The following is a 4,931-nucleotide window of genomic DNA, read 5'->3' on the forward strand; positions in this document are numbered from 1 at the left end:
AATATGGAAGTGATCTTATAAGAATAACAGTGAAAATGAACTGATATAGGAAGCCTCGAATAAGATGTCTGGAACAATACAGGTTTACAAGACTGCTAGCACTCCAATATGGAAGTGATCTTATAAGAATAACAGTGAAAATGAACTGATATAGGAAGCCTCGAATAAGATGTCTGGAACAATACAGGTTTACAAGACTGCTAGCACTCCAATATGGAAGTGATCTTATAAGAATAACAGTGAAAATGAACTGATATAGGAAGCCTCGAATAAGATGTCTGGAACAATACAGGTTTACAAGACTGCTAGCACTCCAATATGGAAGTGATCTTATAAGAATAACAGTGAAAATGAACTGATATAGGAAGCCTCGAATAAGATGTCTGGAACAATACAGGTTTACAAGACTGCTAGCACTCCAATATGGAAGTGATCTTATAAGAATAACAGTGAAAATGAACTGATATAGGAAGCCTCGAATAAGATGTCTGGAACAATACAGGTTTACAAGACTGCTAGCACTCCAATATGGAAGTGATCTTATAAGAATAACAGTGAAAATGAACTGATATAGGAAGCCTCGAATAAGATGTCTGGAACAATACAGGTTTACAAGACTGCTAACACTCCACTATGGAAGTGATCTTTCTAAGAATAACAGTGAAAATGAACTGATATAGGAAGCCTCGAATAAGATGTCTGGAACAATACAGGTTTACAAGACTGCTAACACTCCACTATGGAAGTGATCTTCTAAGAATAACAGTGAAAATGAACTGATATAGGAAGCCTCGAATAAGATGTCTGGAACAATACAGGTTTATGAGTCTACTAACACTCCAATATGGAAGTGATCTTCTAAGAATAACAGTGAAAATGAACTGATATAGGAAGCCTCAAATAAGATGTCTGGAACAATACAGGTTTATGAGTCTACTAACACTCCAATATGGAAGTGATCTTCTAAGAATAACAGTGAAAATGAACTGATATAGGAAGCCTCAAATAAGATGTCTGGAACAATACAGGTTTACAAGACTGCTAACACTCCACTATGGAAGTGATCTTCTAAGAATAACAGTGAAAATGAACTGATATAGGAAGCCTCAAATAAGATGTCTGGAACAATACAGGTTTACAAGACTGCTAACACTCCACTATGGAAGTGATCTTCTAAGAATAACAGTGAAAATGAACTGATATAGGAAGCCTCAAATAAGATGTCTGGAACAATACAGGTTTACAAGACTGCTAACACTCCAATATGGAAGTGATCTTCTAAGAATAACAGTGAAAATGAACTGATATAGGAAGCCTCGAATAAGATGTCTGGAACAATACAGGTTTACAGACTGCTAACACTCCAATATGGAAGTGATCCTCTAAGAATAACAGTGAAAATGAACTGATATAGGAAGCCTCGAATAAGATGTCTGGAACAATACAGGTTTACGAGTTTACTAACACTTCAATATGGAAGTGATCCTCAGTGAAAATGAACTGATATAGGAAGCCTCGAATAATGCCTAGATTTCTAGTAGACAATTTTGAATGTATTTCTATAGAATAAAACTTAGAGTTGGAAGTAACACAGAGTTCTTTGTTATGGTGTACTTTCAATAAGCTTTGTGAATTATAAACTGTGGTCCTTTATGCTCAGGAAATCACAAGTGTTATACAGATTAAATAATTTAGCATTGTTGGTCCTCTTGTGCTTAAAGCGAGTGGATCATCTCATGTGTGACTACAGTATCATCATTATTATTATTATTACTTGCTAAGCTACAGCCCTAGTTGGAAAAGCAGAATGCTATAAGCCCAGGGGCTCCAACAGGGAAAATAGCCCAATGAGTAAAGGAAACGAGGAAAAATAAATAATCTTAAGAAGAGTATCATCAAAATAAATATCTCCTATAAAAAAAAAAAAATTAACAAAACAAGAGGAAGAGAATCAGGATAGAATAGTGTGCCCGAGTGTACCCTCAAGCAAGTGAACTCTAACCCAAGACAGTGGAAGACCATGCTACGAGGATATGGCACTACCCAAGACTAGAGAACAATGGTTTGATTTTGGACTGTCCTTCTCCTAGGAGAGTTGCTTACCATAGCTAAGAGTCTCTTCTACCCTTACCAAGAGGAAAGTGGCCACTGAACAATTACAGTCCTGTAGTTAACCCCTTGAGAGAAGAAGAATTGTTTGGTAATCTCAGTGTTGTCAAGCGTAAGAGGACAGAGGAAAATATGTAAAGAATAGGGCAGAGTATTCGGTGTGTGTGTGTGTGTAGGCAAAGGGAAAATGAGAGAGAAGGATCAAATGTAGTACTGTCTGGCCAGCAATTCATATGAAATTGACATCGGACACTATCAGCATTTCCATTATTACCAGTATCACTATCTTCACTATTTTCTTTGCTTCTACTTCCTGTCATCATCGGAAATGGTGTACATGACCGGTAACGCAAGTTAGGCAATAAGTTGTAATCAGTGAGAGAGATAAACCGAAAATGTCTAAGGTGTGATGAGACGACTCTGAGTAATGATGGCGATTGTTTAGTCATTTCGAAATCTCTCTTTTTATATTGGATTCTTGGCTCTTGTTTTAGTTCATGAACGAATCACCAGATCTAACTATAGCTTTTTGCGTTATAGGAAGAACATACACACATACATACACATACATACATAAATCAATATATATATATACATATATACAGTATATATATATATATATATATATATATATATATATATGTATAAACATATATATGGATATATATATATACAGATATATATATATATATATATATATATATATATATGTATATATATATATATATATATATATATATATATATTTATGTATAAACATATATATGTATATATATACATATATATATATATATATATAAATATATATATATATATACAGTATATGCAGATCCTTATATATATATATATATATATATATATATATATATATATATATATATATACAGTATATATATATACATATATATATATATATATATATATATATATATATATATATATATATATATATATATATATATATATATACCCGCATCTCTCTTAATCTCTCTTGCTCTCAAAGAAAACCCTTATAAGACATTTTCGTTTTACTATATATATAAAAAAACAGAAAATCGTGATGCTGTTGAACACTTAATTGTATGTCTTTACTATGCATTAGATAAGAAAAAAAAAACATTCCATTCCTTTATTTTGTATTTTTGTAATATCTGAAGATTATTCTTCCCTAAAAAAAACGTGCTGTTACCTCTCTTAACATGATATGATTCCTAGTTTTGTGTATCGAAGATTTGGATTTTTTAATTTCTCCTATTTCAAGTGATAAAACTGATGAGAAAATGTGCATCTGTGGACTCTTGTGATAATGTTTACATGACATTTTATTTTTTAAATTCTTTTTTTAGGTTACAGACAAAAAAAAAAAAAAAAAAAAAAAAAATTTGGTATCTCCAAATCAAATCTTTAAATTTTTTATTTTTAATATGTCAAGGTCGTAATGGTCATAAATTATATTAGAAAGCTGACTAACTCTGAAACGGAATTCTAATAGGACTGAAGTTTTTTGTAATTGAATTATTACTTGTGAAGGTTCAAATCAGTAGACAATTGCATCTTCTCAATCCCCGTGAACAAATTTTCAACATCTTAATCATATTTTCAACTTTTGTTTATTTAATATTAATCAAGTTTCTATAACGATAGATGAATATAATACCTATTTTTGTGTCACCTTTTCTTCAATTGGCGACTGGCTTATTCCCTACAAAGTCTTATTGTTTCACTGATTTATTCTTTGTTATTCCTTAACCTTTTCAACTACACTATCCTTACCTCTTTTTCTTCCCGTGGCCTATCCGATATTCTCTATTTTTTAAACCCAACCACTCAATCTTCGATATCATCCCCTTTATATATTACGTTCGAAACATCATGTCTTTTGACATCGCGCCAAACTTCTAAGTTTTAGTCTTAAAAGTTGCCCATGAATGACAGAGGCAAGGGACAGGATATTGTCCTAAAGACTGACTACATATGCACATGATTAGCGCCCTAGCCCCCTTTCCACCCAAGCTAGGACTATAGTCAATTTCTTTTAGCGATGCAGATTTGCACCGACTCACAGCGGTGCCCTTTTAGCTCGGAAAAGTTTCCTGATCGCTGATTGATTGGACCAGATAATTCTAACCAATCAGCGATCAGGAAACTTTTCCGAGCTAAAAGGGCACCGCTGCGAGTCGGTGCAAATCTGCCTCAATAAAAGAAATGGACTATAGGGAGGTTTTAAAGGTTTAAAGGCCGCTCAAGGGACAGTGACATTGCCCTATCAATCAAGACAATGCCCTAGAGACTGACCATATATATGATCAGCGCCCAAGCCCCCTCTCCACCCAAGCTAGGACCAGGGACAGCCAGGCAATGGCTGCTGAGGACTCAACAGATAGATCTATAGGCTCCCCCAAACCCCCCAACCTTAGCTCACAAGGATGGTAAGGTTGCAGACACTAATGGCACAAACGAGACTGAGCGGGACTCGAACCCCCGACTGGCAAACACCAGGCAGAGACGTTACCAATCAGGCCACAACAACCCAGGCTATGGCTGCTGATGACTCAGCCGGTAGACCTATAAGCTCCCCCAAACCCCGAAACCTTAGCTCACTTGGATGGCGAGTTTACAGGTCACGAACTCCCGTCCAACAGATTGTCTTGCAGGGACGTTTCCAATGGTCTAATTTGTAGGAAAAAGCCACGAAAGTGAATATATTATTTCCAGCTTCTTTTTCTCCATCTTCTTAATTTCTTAATTACATTGTTAAGAATTTGTATTGAAAATACGGTAAATGTCTGGCAACAGTTATCCAGGATTTTTACCGGTTTAAA

This window comes from Palaemon carinicauda, chromosome 21 (assembly GCF_036898095.1).
Source record: "Palaemon carinicauda isolate YSFRI2023 chromosome 21, ASM3689809v2, whole genome shotgun sequence".
In the NCBI taxonomy this organism is placed as follows: domain Eukaryota; kingdom Metazoa; phylum Arthropoda; class Malacostraca; order Decapoda; family Palaemonidae; genus Palaemon; species Palaemon carinicauda.